This window comes from Schistosoma mansoni, chromosome 2 (genome assembly GCF_000237925.1).
Source record: "Schistosoma mansoni strain Puerto Rico chromosome 2, complete genome".
NCBI classification, from domain to species: Eukaryota; Metazoa; Platyhelminthes; class Trematoda; order Strigeidida; family Schistosomatidae; genus Schistosoma; species Schistosoma mansoni.
The window spans coordinates 20,668,020-20,682,268 of NC_031496.1; positions in this window are offsets into that span (position 1 = coordinate 20,668,020).

A 14,249-nucleotide genomic window follows, 5' to 3' on the forward strand; every position below is an offset into this window, starting at 1 on the left:
GCGAACGTACGTTGGGGAACCTCAGCTTCAATGACACTATGTTTGCAGTGGATGTCGGCAATGCTTCGGAAACATCGATAATGAAAAATAGAGTCGTTTAACATTTATGAACTTGGATAGTCTAGGTTTGAAAAGTATGAAGGAAATACTGATTTTTGGTTGAGATCATGAGTCGATGAATTTTAGACCACCGTTAAAATCTGGAAGCACTGGACGGCCATTTCGTCCCAATATGGGACTCCTCAGCAGTGCACATGCATGATCTCGCTCGCGGGATTCCAACCTAGGATTTTTGGTCTTGTGCGCGAACTCTCAACCTTTAGACCACTGAATTGACATTCAACGGTGTTAATGTCTAACTTCAACCAATCCGCGAGATTATGCGACGCCATCATGGGTATTCACCGCTGATGAGTCTCATACTAGGACGAAACGGTCGTCCAATAATCCCAGGTTTTCATTGATTTCATTCATTGATTCATGATCTGAATTAAAAACTTAACAATTTTCATAACCCCACGCTGAGAAATACTGATTTCACTGATGTGTTGAAGTTTGGATGTTTTACAGCCAGACTAACATGATAACTTTGCTAAAAGTGACCTAAGCCGTCATGAGCTGTTCTGACTTTCACTATGTGTAGATTTATATCACAGCCATGTTATAACCAGCACACATGAATATCGAGATACACATATTTTTCGGCTATTAACGGCTCACCACGAATTGTTAGTACAAACAGAAGTTTCTATTAGTGTTGGGAAGGGCAAAAGTACTTGAGATGCAGACACTTGCTGCTGATTTACTAAGTGCTTGTCGGATTGCTTGAGTACCATTGTATAGTAAGGTAATATCATCCGAGTACTAAAAATCAAAGAACCTTTCCCCTTTTAACAAATCCACACCACCACCACTACTTATTTCTATAATTTCATCGGTGGAAAAGTTGGAGCGAAATAGTGAGACTGAACAACCCTACTTGATCTCTACTGAATGGGGTTATGCTCTGCTGTCTAATAAGAATAATGAGATGGTGAAGATTTGTAGCTAAGGTGGATGATGTAGGTGGAGTTTTGTTCTCTGAACTGGATGGTTCGGTCGTGGACCTTTCATCGTTCTTGTGGATGATCTCATCTGCACAATCGTCAGATAGGAGTCAAGTGTTCGAATTTCTCCACATATAACTTACAGCTTGTCTTGTCAATCTTGATCTTAGTTGGTTATTGTTGACCTTTAACCTTTCATTGTCTACTTTATTTTGATTGTATTTCCCATTGGTTTGATGTAATATGCCTTAGTTTTATGAGATTACTTCTAGAATATCAAAAAATATTTAACTTTTATTAGTATCATTTTGACATTAATTATAACATAACTGTTAACCAATGTTTATATCAAATAAATTTATTGGCATAACTAAAACAAAACGGTGCACAGTAATGGTAGAAGATCAATATAAACAAAATAGGATCTGACGCAAACATGTATTAATTCATTTAGTGCATTTATCATTCTATACATATCTATTCAGCAAGTTATAGTCAGTACCAGTAAAAAGCAACGAAGTGAAAATAATAGTAATACCCGTAATAATAATAAATTTAAAACCAATTAAGTGGTAAAATTGCTTGTTGTGGAATGTTACATAAGCTTGACTTTCTGCATAGCGAAATGTCACTAGAAAGGAATCAGTAAGAGGAAAATAGTAATTGAAAAAAATGGCTTAAAAATCGAAATACCAAGGTTGTGTGATAAGTGGATGCAAATCGGTGTTTCGTTCATCAGTAACGGATATCAATTAGAGGACAATTGAGTACTGAAGAACATTGAGCAGCTGGTTTGCTTTAGTTTGGGACTCATATATAGTGTAGATTTATGCAGCTGTGATTCAGTGACTTGATAAATCACGAGATTTTTTAGATCCAAGTTTCAATTGCATTTTATGCTTTTCTATATTAGTTAATCCACCTAACCGCCGTAAAATAAATCGTTGGTAATTTTTTACTTCTCCGAATTCGTATATATATGTGTGTTGATATTAGCGACCACCTACCTAATAACTGGTAACACTTCAGATCTCAGATGTATTCTCACGATGAACAACTAGAGGTTTATTATCATTTAAGGATAATTTTACTACGAGCTAAGGTCAGTTGGAATACCGTTAAAATATAGAGATTACTAAGTATTTGTTTTGTTTTGTTTGAGACTCTTCATCATAACAAAGCTACAGGAGACCAGACCCTATTTATCTTTTAAAGTTAGTTGGGAGAGATTTATTCAACTATTCAATGCTCATAACATAGTTTTTACTATTGTAACTTGTTCTATCAATAATTGAATCAATTAATGTCAAAATCCTACTTTCTAAAATTATTATTTTTGAAAAAAATTTACTGCACTCACTCTCAGTCACACTCATATAATTAGTTTCACAAGTCAACAATCGACATATACTCGCATATTTGAGAAACAATAAGTATTAACATACAACGTTAGGAATAAAGTAGGTTCTTTTATTCAAAATATAACTAATACTGCTGTTAGTGGAAAGCTTCAACAAAAGTGTGAAAGGAACAATACCAAATAATTGAAGTGAATAAGTGTTTTAATAGAAATGCGATCGACATATTAATGGTTGAGTTAAAGTATGATGCTGAATTTGAGTGATTTCTAGATTAATCTTGGCAAAGTTTTGATCCCCTTTCGGCCAATAGGAGAAGTACAAAGGGTTAAGTTATAATACAAAATGAAGGAATTTACAAAGTATGTGTATTTTTTTGGGTGGTCAGTGAATATTTCTAGATTGCTTATCAGTTTTCCTGCCTTGAATTAAAAAACATCCGATTTAGGTATTTATTTATATGACTATATGCCGTTCTACCTTGGGTACTTTTAAAAAGTTTTAAGCACAGTTACATAAAAGAATTACACATCCGGTGTCTTTTACGTATTATGGCTTTTACCATATTAACAACCATGCTGTCACCATCATAAGACAATGGTAGTCGTATTGTCTGGTTCTGACACATTTGTCAAAGAAGCTTTAGCTGTAAGCAGGATCTTTATTATCCAATACATTATCAAGGTTTTAATTGTCCTAATATTAAATTAGAACGAGAGAAAAAAGACTCGCTGCAGATCGACTTCCTGTCCCACCTGACCTCACAATGGAATATCACTACATTTTGTAATCCTTTCGATTCCTTGGTAGCAATTTTATCTCATTCGCAGACGAGTGTTTTTCTTAGCAATGCGGATTCTTGTGCTTGATCATGCGCACCTCATTAAAATGAGTCAATGTTATCAGGATCATGATGTGATATGTTCACCATCACCTTGAAACCACTTTCTTGACTCCGGTTTGGCATTACGCTCAAATTTAACCACAACTGAAATTGGGCGTCTGTAATTGAACCCATATCCAAATACCTGTGAATCAGTAAATATTCGATCAGTACGTTTAAGTCCAGGCCTAAAACTAGCCTGATTTTCTCACATTTACCGTTTGTGAGTGTCAGTTAAGCTTTGAGTGATTATCGATGCTATTATCTTGGATCACAACATTAGCCAGACTGATTCCTTTGTGATCATTATCGGAATATTTGTTTTTACAAACAGACATTCCATGGTTGCAGTCAAAACAAGATATTGTAAATTTTTACAGAACCCGAACAGAATTTCAAATTTGAATATGTAGGTTTTCGTATTGTAAGGAAATTTATAAGATAACTCTAGGTATTGAATCAGTTACCCAGACTTCCAACTATGATTTTAATCAGTTCTTGTATTCATTTTACACACGACAAAACGGTGACTTGCAATTAACACCTCATTGTGACATTAACTGGAGAACTATTTCTGTCCAACGCACGATCAGTAACGAGTTTGGACTATTTATGATCCCTACTCTCATCCGGCTTGTTGGTTACCGTATACATTTATAAAACTGTTTAATTTATCGTTTTACCCTTTAGAGTTATCAGTTGAAAATCACTTCATTATGACATCATATCAAACATTAAAACATTTAGTAAATTATTTATAATTTTCCTTAAATATAATTTAATTCACCAAGATCACCTTTATAGATAGTCTTTTAAAATGGTAAATGGCTTGATAGATAAAAAAATCATTTTTTGACTTATTTTAACTAAAATCAAATTATTTCACTGTATGAAATTAGTTCTCTTGTAATTTGATCCTTTGGATAAATGTCAAGGTGTATGTATATAGTTTTGTTTCATCATAAAATTACATTTGAAAAGAAGAATAAATTAGGAATAACATTTATTTTCAAAGATGGATAATGGCTAGCAGTGGAATCCAGGACGTGCATTTCGTTCTATTTGGGACTCGTCAGCTGGATGTACCTGCATCTCAGTTGATGTTCACTCTGGGACTCGAACCCAGTACCGTTCGCTTCTAACACCGTCGCGTTATCCACTAAGCTACTGAGTCCTGATAGCCACTTGCTTGTGCAATGGGGTGAAGTTATATTCACATTTATTTTATTATTTATTTATTTATATAAACACATAAATATTGGTACAAAAGGGCACCATTGGGAATGAGAGGCTGACATGAAAAAGATGAATAGTATCTAGAAAGAACTGAGAAGAATTGCCCAAGACAGGGTCGGATGGAAAATGCTAGTGAGCGGATTATGCTCCTCAAGAAGTGGTAACAGGAGTAAGTAACTAAGATATAGTGTAAATACACAGGTGAGTGTAAGCGGTTTTTATTTTGAAGTTAATAACCAAACAGGATTGACTCTGTTAGATTAGAATATAAATATAGTTGAAACACCAATTAAGTTTGAATACTACTTACTGTCCACACAAAAACTATTTACGCCCAAATTGAAATTTGAAATTACTAAATCATAAACCTGTGAGCCAAGAAATCGTGTTAGCTGAAAAATTTACGAAAAAAGTGATTTGTTAAGAGAAATTTGATTTCTTTAAAGATATACACTAAAACTGACTGTTCATTTTCCACAAATTTATAACTGGAATATAGTTAGTAGTGACTTTACTACTACCAACAATATGGAGAGTGATGACCATATTACTAATAAAAATGTTCGAGACATCAGTATTGTTACAATATGAGCGGGTGATATTAGGGAATTTACTTCGAATTCTTGGCAAGGATAAAATTTAAATGAAGCTTACATTCACAGTCCTATTCAAAGACCATCTTTCTCAAATTTTATTAACTCTAAAGTCAGATAAATAGGTTGGAGGTCTTTGTCAGGCTTTTGAAGATTTACAAAATATATAAACTTTGATAAGTTCAATCGTTGGAAGCATTTGACTAATTTAAAATTTCGACGTATTTACATTTTCTCTTAATCTAATTGATCAATTACAGAAAGCCCAAGTAATTTTTGTTGTTTTTTTTCTTTAAGTTTATTACCCTAAGATAACTTGTAGCAACAGGATAATTCTTCTGTTGTTCTCCTCCATTAAACTTATCTTGAACTAAAGTTTTCCTTTACATGTTTGTTCAGGGTTAAGTTAAGTAAGAAGTCAACATCACATGACGTTGGTTTTGTATTAATTTAACTCATTTTGTATTTTATCAAAGTTGATTATTGTCTTATTGAGTTGAAAATTTGACAAATGGTCTATCTGTTAAGTGCTCTGGTGCCAGACTGGTAGGTTCTGGGTTCGAATCTCGCGAGGCGGGATTGCGGATGCGCACTGCTGAGTAGTCCCACAATAAAACGAAACGGCCGTCCAATGCTTCCAGACTTTCCATGGCGGTCTATCTTCAATTAACTCATGATCTCAACTATATAAAATAGTCTATTTATTCATCGGATAAATTTCTTTTTTTTTTAAAGCAAATAATCTAACAGAAAATATTTGTAAGACTAGTAAATAGAATTTTAACTTAGTTATTTTTAGAAATTTACTCTTAATTGTTTTTAATAGAAGCTTTACATATCATGATTTATTTGACTGATTACATTACATAATGGTTTAATTTAAAGTATAATTCATTTCATCATGTTAGAAATTTTTAGAAAACTAGAGAAGATCAAATATGTCTGTTGTTTCAGTATTGTATTATTTTAATATTATGTAGGAGTTGTAATCGGAAGGAGCTACTGTAATACTTGAAGCTGGAAACCATTTCATTATAGATACAAAAATTGACTGAAGGACAATATTTATTTCGATCTTGGAAACACAAGTTAACTCTAAATAAAATGATGAACTCATTTATATACTGATTTTTACACATATGTTATGATTAATTTGCAACTACCCTGTCTAGTGAAAATACATTGAATTATTGCAAAATGCACAGTGTATTTGTTGTTGGACAAAGTTCATATTGAACCGATACAATGAAATATCGTATTGAATAAATATTACATTGAAAATGAAATTAATATTATACTAGGCAAAATGGTACATGAAAATTAAAATGTTATATTATATTGAAAAGAAACGAATTTTATAGTGAGTGTTATATCTTGAGCCAGCCTATTAGACAACAGTGAATCATCGATCGGCCAATGACACACGAAACCCAAACGAGCAGTCTAGAGTACTTATCAGTCCTGCTAACTACCTAGCCCAGCGAGTTAAGTCCAGAACAGCCTCTGCAATATGAATCATTATTCTCAAACATACTGGATTTATACACCAAACAGACAGACCACATTGTACCGTAAAATAAGAAACAACATTTGTACAAAATTCAGCCAAGTGTGGCTGTGAGTAGGGGAGCAGTAGTTAATAGACTGGGTATAACTCAGGAACAGTAAATCGTACAGTAATAGTCTACGGGTCAAAATAAAGCTCATAATAAAAGGAACATGAATATGAATAGTTAAGTTACTCAACAATTAAAAAATAGGAAATATACACACCATATTGGTCCATAAATAGTTCTCAAAAGTTACCATTCATAATTCACTTCGGGATATAATAGTGAGTAGCTATCAAACTGAATTAAAAATGAAACTAACATTGAATAAAAGTTATACTAAGTTACGAAATATATCTTACCTTTTATCCTCTTCTAACAATAGTATATTCATCTATTGTTAAACTACTTCACATACAGATTTATATTTCTGTTACGTAATTAATTGATTTAAAGATGAAAAAACAGGTGTTTGGTGGAGATTTCTAGTAATTTTATCGGGTTGAGATCATGAATCACTTGAAGCTAGACCACCATGAAAAACATGAAAGCACTGGACGGCCGTTTTGTCCTATTGCTGGACTCCTCAGTGGCAGTGCGCATCCACGATCATGCCTCACGAGATTCGAACCCAGAACCTACCAGTCTCGCACCAGAGCACTTAACTGAAGGATGTGCACTTCTGAGGAGTCCCACAATGGGACAAAACGGCCGTCCAGTGCTCCTAGGTTTTCCATGGTGGTCTAGCTTCAATTGATTCATGATCTCAACTCGATAAAAAAATGTTAATTAAGTAACTAGTGATTTCGTCTTCATCAATAATGAATTATGAGCATCATTGAATAATTTTCATAATATCTAAGTGATTACAAATAAATATTGACCAATTTCAAAACAAAAAAATATTCTTCTTTTATCATATTAGTTTATCATTAAACAGTACCAATGAACTGACAATTTGTTTACATAAATATCTATTTCTAATAAATAAAGATTTATCATTTTTTACTTGAGAAAAAAAGAGAAAAGAAAAAAAAAGAAGAAAAATCAACTTTGAATATATCAACATAATAAAGGTCAGTGAATCATGATAAAAAAAAACACAAGAGTAAATGTACTTTTAAGGCAAAATGATAAATTGAGGGTTTTAATTTTATTCCCACAATAAGTTTTGTAATAAATTACTAAAATTAATGTAGAGAAAAGAAGAGAGAATTTTCTTTTATAAATAAGTTTGTCCTTATATATACATGCATAAATATTTTTCTCACTTGTTTTCTTCATGTTGAAATTTATCCCATTTTTCAGTTTACTTTATTTATTTATTTACTTAAAAAACATAAATATTGGTACAAATGGGCACCAGATATATATGAGACACACAAATCTCATTTGATTTGTGTGAGGGCTGTGATACTGCCCAGGTGCCCAAACTGAAGCAGGTGGTTTTCTTAGGGGGTCACACTCTGAGCCTTTGATCTAAAGATCTGATCCACAAGGCAGTGGAGCATCGTAAGGAGATGCAGTCCTATGGTAGCCGGTGACCAACGATTGATTTATACGCCATTGGTTCCCTTAGGACACTGGAGTTCATGTGCACCACTGGTTTGGAATCAGGGTTTCCCAACTCCCCTAGGTGAAATTTCCGTGTCCACCAACCCGGTTAAAGCGCCGGACATTCGCTTTTCGTCCTCTCACTTTCGTAAACAACACTGGTGCCACGAGAAGGCAGTGAGTAGGACTTCCCTTGTAGAGGCTATATACACGTGGCCATGTGAGAGCATTTCGAGAGGGAGGGCGGACTCCCCCCACTCTCAACCGTACCAGGACATTTGGAAGCTTTCAGTTTATTTGTATCTATATATCTATCTATCGAAATTGGGCGCATTAAAAAACATTATAGAAAAGTAAATTGTTATTTAAATCTTGATTTAAAAAATTAAAAAAAATTTTTTTTCTTTCACAGAACCAGTATTCACTAACAGTGTAACACTGTTTTAATTGAGATTCTACATTCAGATATTTGGAAAAAAAGTTTGGTTACAAACTTGGAACACTGTAGAATATATTGAGGAATTAGAAACAGTCGTTAGGAATTCGTAAACTTGGGTGTTTTTCTAAACAACACTCATTAACAATGCTCATCTACAATCTTGATAGAAATAGTTTTTCTAGAGTTAGATTTGAATCCATACAATCAAGTGTTATAGTCAGTAATATTAGAATTGAACTAGATTTATACATGTATGGCGATTTCTTCCAATAATTTAGAACCAAAATATAATGCATCACAATGTCAATTCATTTAGACTATTAAGATTGTTACAACTTGATTGATGCAAACTAATCAGCACTACAGATTAAACATTACATTATCTGTTCATGACAATTAAAAATCAAAGTATAGATTACATAATTAAGTGTTGAATTTGTAAAATTATGAATGGAAGAGAGAAAAAACAGTCGATTCTAAAGAAATATAAAAAATATCAGCGTTCTTACTAAGTTTGGTTTAAATTTGAAATAATTCTAAGTTGTTTCACTGTTAAAAGTTATGCCAAGATTGTTGTGTCCGAAAAAGATTAAGTTATGGGTAACTATTTATGAACTGTTATTATATGTATATTCTAATTGTGTAACTAGTAAGTAACTAGATGATAGATATTTATATTTCTCTTACCATAAACTTTTATTTGACTTATTTGCTACTATTATGCGATTTACTATTCTTAGGTTATTCCCAATCACTTAGTTACAGTCTCTCAAATTCACAACTACGTTCAGCTAAATCTGATATAATTATTATTTTTCACTTTATGATGTGTATAAACCAAGTATATCCGAAATATACAATTCATTCACTAGAAGCTAAGATTGTGTTCTGGACTCAGAGGGCTGGGCAAAGCAAGAAGAATCAATAGGAATTCAGGGTTGATTCTAAGCTGCTTGTACTGGTTAACTCGTCATTGGCTTGGCACAGGGTCAAGGTTGTGTAAGTTAGGGTTTGGGTTGGCGATTTTGATAGTCAAATAAGTGTCTCAGTTCTATAAATCCTTAGTATTTATCATAAACTGCTGCAGAAATCGATAGTTATTTCAAAAATGATATTTCATACAAGAATGATCAAAACGTTTTTTCTCGTTACTAGTGCGGTGTGGGTTGCTTAAATCCACATAAGTAGTATATGACAGAACAGAAACGAAGCGCGATTGTTATGAAAATGCATGAACAATAACAATCGGAGACTATGGACTGATATTTGCAGAAGAAATGGTCAAGATTGAGATAATTGATTGATAATTTGCAACTTGTTTAAAGATCCCCATCGTATTAAAAGACTAATATTTGAACGAAGAACATTCTTTTCGATAAATTCTCCTCAGGTTCTACAATTATATATCCAAATTAATAATCCGAAAAAATGGCCAGGTTAAAGGCAGAGTACATCATTTGAAGCATGTAAATTTGCAAATTAACTATTTACTGCATGGTTGCTAGATTTTAATGAGATCGTCTGTAATTTTCGTATCAAATACATTCGATTGTCCCCACTCGTATTCTGTTCACTACACTAGGACTAATACTTTTTGAAATTTTCACGAATGTATTATAATATCATTCAAAGAAAATCAACATTTTTTTTGAACGATTTTATCAGAATTTTGATTTCAAATTGACTGTTAAATTATCTTATTTTATATAGTTGAGAACATGAGTCAATTGAAGCTAGACCACCATGGAAAACCTGAAAGCACTGGACGGCCTTTTCGTCCTATTGTGGGACTCCTCAGTGGCAGGACTTATCAGTCTTGTTTTGTTTATTTTTTCCTTTAAAAAAAGAAGTAATTGAAGATTGTATTTTCTCTTCATTATTTTAAAACATTTATAACTAAATTAGGAAATAATACAGTAACTTTAAAATTAAAAAAAATAATGCCTAAAATAACACTTTTCTAACCAAATAAAACAAACATTATTTACAAATGATTTTGAGATGGTGGAGAAGATTTGTAGTTAAGGTGAATGATTTTGATGAATTTTTGTCCTGTGAACTGGATAGTTTGGTCATGGAGCTTTGATGGTTCTTTTGATGTCGTTCAGAAGAACAATGAAAACTCCACGACCAAACCATCCAGTTCAGAGAACAAAACTCCATCAAAATTGTTTATAAAATTTAATTTTTATTTTCAGTAATTTTAATCAAAATAATGTAAATGTTTACAAATTAACTAACAACAATAATAATCTTGTCAAAAAAAGAAAAAGAAAAAAAAAGAAAAATACCGAATAGAAATTTATAAGTTAATTTCTACTTAAATAAGTAGTAGTTCTCATTTATACTAATTGCTTGTTGTTTCTTGTTTTTTTTTTGTAATTTAATTCAATCAACATTTTATCACCTGTCAAAATGATTAGAAATTTAATTAGTTTTCTTTCTTGTTTTTTTTTGTTGTCAATAAGACTTAACCAAGAGTAAGAAGAAAGAAGAAAGAATTAGGTAACTGTTCAAGAGAACGTAGCATATAAGGCAAGAGATGACATAATGAATATTAAAAAAACAATAACAATAACATATCAACAATACAGTTCCATATAAAGTAAAAAATACTTTATTATTATGTTATTGAGAATAGGTTAATGAAATCTGATTACATGAAAACTACTTATTGATTGTTTGTATTTACAAAACAATGTTACTTACTTACTTTTTCTGGTTAGCGTTTTTTTGGCGAGTTGGTTTTCTACAGGATAGGGTCGTTAACCCCATGCACAACCCCAACAGGAGGAATTACAAAACAATGTATTATGTACTATTTGTTTAAATGAATTTTCTGTCAAGATTTATTTATATTGGTTTATAAAAATAATCTAAATAATGATAATAACATATAGTACTAGAAATTTGTTCAAGAAAATATATGTTAAAAACTAGGAGAAACGAAAATCGTGAATATTTATTGAAAAAGTGTTTTAGGAAGGAGAATACACAAATTTTTGTTCTTTGATATAAGTAAATAAAAAGAATTGAACCATCATCATCATCATTATCATCATCATCATCATCATCATCATCATCATCATCATCATCATCATCATCATCGGGTACATTGATAATAATTTAGTTGGTGTGACTAATTTACAATCCCATCCTATATGGCTTGGATATGTGTTGTGTTTGTCGTCACATTGGGTTTCATACTATATATAATTTCCCGACTGTACAACTAAGTGAAGAAAAACAAAGTTTTGGATAGTCTACGGTGTTGAACAGTGACATGAAAGATAGGTGTATGGAGCTGATAACTGTTGATTTTTCGTGACTAAAATCCTAGAGATCATGTAATTTAATGTCTTGAGACGTTATCAGTCGCAGCTTAGAACAGAAGTGAGTGGTGATCGTGCTATGGTTTCCTGTTATCTTCTTCATCAAGGTAAAATGAGCGTTCTTATTTGGATGGAGTCTATATTGGTTTTATCATTATTCAAACAACTTTCATTCAATGTCATTTTTGTTCATTTACGTATTAACAATAAAGGCTTTTGATTTTTTGTTTTTTTTTAAGTGAAATTATTTAATTTTCTGTGACTATTTATTTTAGTATCCAATTATATCAAACGCTTTGTGTTTTAGTGATAAAAATAAAATGTGATCATTTCTAGATTTCTGAACGTACATGCTATTTATCTAGAGAATACAACTGAAGATTTCTATCAACTTGTCCGAAGGTTATGAAGGAATTTCAAAGATAGTACAGTCAAATATTAGCTAGATATAAAAGTAGACACCAATGTGATCAATGGTATTAGATTGTTATTTATACATTGACTTGAGAGCTTCCAATAAAAGAACTTGATTCAGATACTTAAAACATACAGCTTCTTAGTAGGAGATTTTAACAACTTAATAGTTAACATTGACTCTAGTGTTAAAGTTCCAGACTGATTGAACCCATACCTTTGGTTTTTCTGAAACATTTTTAGTTTGATTTTGTTTTCTATACGGGCTTTTATATTTTCATTCCATGTAGATGATTTTACGTCTAAGAAGCAATTTTTGTCTCCTATTGTGAACAAAATCATTCGTATTTTTTGTAAAGTAATTTTTATAGAGTGTTCAGAAGTTTTCATTCTCCATGAGTGAGTATTATTAGAACACATAATATCACTTATAGAATGATTGGTAATATATTCCAGTAGCAGTAAAATTAAGCTGAAATTAGATCATCAGTATTTAGAATTCGTAAATTTCACTATACCGTCAAATGAAGACCATATTTCATTTGAGTTTTGAGTGTTTGACGACTGGGAGGTTAACTGATTGATGATATCCACAAATATGGATCAGATTCAAATGAAGGATATAGATACTTTTTACATAAATATGACAAGGTTATGTAATTATATCAAAAAATAGTGATTCTATTGAAGCATAAATTTCGTTCAAACATAAGTTCATGTTTTAGGAAAAAGTTGAACCAATCAAAGTGAGGGATATCTGAAATTCAATTAGCATAAATTAGTTTGAATGCTTTTAAAATTTCAAAAACTAGGTCATATTGAGTTTTGGGTTATTTTATAAAAATAACCTCTGCATTTTTCCCATTTTTGGTATAAAAATTCAACAAAATTTGATTCACACAAGTGGTTTATTAATTTAGCTTTCAAGTGAATTTTATTAGTTGGAAATACCTGTAACCACGAATTAACATCAGCTATAAAATATTTGGAAACTATTGACCATTAGATAGCCTTGTTCTAGCTCAGGAATCTGAAGCAGTCAACTTCCGCGACCATTCACAAGATTGTATCCATGACCTTCAAATCTCATAAAAAGTACAATGGGATCTAATCAGTCAAATGAAACCTACGGGACTCAATTTACAAATTTTTTCGATAGGTGACGGAGGCAGATTTCCATTCAGTCACCCTAATCTCTATTCAATTACTTTAATTTCTGTGACCATTTAGGATTGCCATAACTATAAATGTAATGTAAGCATAAACATAGATAGTTTTACTACTGATCACTAAGATATTTAATCAGCTTGTGAATAGAAGTCTTAGTTCATGTAACTCATATATCAGTGGGCATTGATCAGTTTCGCCCTGAATATTTGGAATAGGGTGCATCGATAAAACTCAAACAATGAACCATACTTATTTTATTATCTTTGTTCAAGGCAAAAATTGCCAATGTTTACTTACATAATAATCTAGTTAAGTGTTCAGATAAAATAGTTTATAAAAATTAATTTGCTCGCTGAATTGATAATAATAATATTATTATTATAATCAAAAAAGGTTTTGTGAAGATTGTAGTAATTTAATAGTTGAATTCATCAATTGATTAAAACTAGACCACCTTGGAAAAGATGGATGGCCGTTTCGTCTTATTATAAGACTCATCAGCAGTTCATATTCACGATCCTGCATGTGGAACTTGAACCCTGGACCTTCAATCTCGCGCGCGAGCACTTAACCTGTAGACCAATGAGTGGGGATTCAATGTGTTAATGTCTAACTTCAACCACTCCATGGAATTGCGCCACCATCCGCCATCGTCTTCAGTGAGTTACTATCTC